We start from the raw sequence: 1,749 nt of genomic DNA on the forward strand, positions 1-1,749 counted from the left end.
CACAAAATACAAAAAAACAGTTAACACTAATGCGAGGGTGTTTCTAATGCAGCGGTCTATGGGAGGGACGGTAAATTTGACATCGTTCTCTCTTCTGACAGCCGATATCAGTCTCTCTCAATTTTTTTTCCTTTTATTGAAAATAATGAAAACACTATCGTGGAGTTTTTCTTTTGCTATTTGAACAAATGGGAATGCAAAAAAAATATATTTGTGGTACTCTCCCATTCACTGCTATTCAAGTTAACCCAACTACGACGACTTCCGCTGCTGAGAATCCCGGAAATGTGAAAAAGGTCCATTCCTTTAATTTTCCTAATAAAAAGACTGTTCAACTCTTAATGTGTTGTATTTATATTCTCCCCTATATATTGTTTTTTTTTTTTTTTTTTTTTTTTTTTTTTTTTTTCCCCTTTTTAATGCGAGGGTGTTTCTAATGCAGCGGTCTATGGGAGGGACGGTAAATTTGACATCGTTCTCTCTTCTGACAGCCGATATCAGTCTCTCTCAATTTTTTTTCCTTTTATTGAAAATAATGAAAACACTATCGTGGAGTTTTTCTTTTGCTATTTGAACAAATGGGAATGCAAAAAAAATATATTTGTGGTACTCTCCCATTCACTGCTATTCAAGTTAACCCAACTACGACGACTTCCGCTGCTGAGAAACCCGGAAATGTGAAAAAGGTCCATTCCTTTAATTTTCCTAATAAAAAGACTGTTCAACTCTTAATGTGTTGTATTTATATTCTCCCCTATATATTGTTTTTTTTTTTTTTTTTTTTTTTTTTTTTTTTTTGCATCCCCATTTGCTCAAATAGCAAAAGAAAAACCCACAATCGTATTTTCACGACTTATAAAAAGAAGAAAAAATGAGATACTGATAACGGCAGTCAGAAGAGAGAACTATGTCAAATTTACGTCACTCCCAGGCGCTGTATTAGAAACACCCTCGCAATAGCGTTAACTAGCTTTTTGTATTCTGATTCAAAGGTAATATAATACAGAGTACAGTGTTGTAAATGTATGCATATTCGTATTTTCACGACTTATAAAAAGAAGAAAAAATGAGATACTGATAACGGCAGTCAGAAGAGAGAACTATGTCAAATTTACGTCACTCCCAGGCGCTGTATTAGAAACACCCTCGCAAAAGCGTTAACTAGTTTTTTGTATTCTGATTCAAAGGTAATATAATACAGAGTACAGTGTTGTAAATGTATGCATATTTTTTATTCCATAGTAAGGGCAATTCATACAATAAATTTAAACTGAGCTACTTTAATACCATCTCGAACTTTCTACCAGGACTCTGCTGTTCTTCCTGTATACCTTGATTGACGGATGTCTCGTCCAGTCAGCGGTTTGTCAGATTTGTTGTTGTTTTTTTCTGACTTGTTATTTTGTTTTCAGATTTGTCGTTGTGTTTTCTGACTTGTTATTTTGTTTTCGAATTTGCCATTGTGTTTTCTGTTTTTTCTTTATAAGACTTGTTTATTCATTCTTTATACTGTAGACATGTAGAACATATCCGCGTTTGTGCATCAATGTCTGTAATGTGTGCTGTAGGTGCAAAACTTTTAGGAATCTTATCCAAGTTGTAGGCTAGTCAATATTGCTCAGTCAGTCATATCTGAGGATCCGCGAATGAAACTGTGACCACAAACACCATTAACTTAAGTGAATTATATGGCAATAATCAGCAATATGCTTTCACACAAATAACTTTATTTTTGAATGTTTCAATATG

The sequence above is a fragment of the Sinocyclocheilus anshuiensis genome, unplaced genomic scaffold (genome assembly GCF_001515605.1).
Source record: "Sinocyclocheilus anshuiensis isolate Anshui unplaced genomic scaffold, SAMN03320099.WGS_v1.1 scaffold13, whole genome shotgun sequence".
NCBI lineage: Eukaryota > Metazoa > Chordata > Actinopteri > Cypriniformes > Cyprinidae > Sinocyclocheilus > Sinocyclocheilus anshuiensis.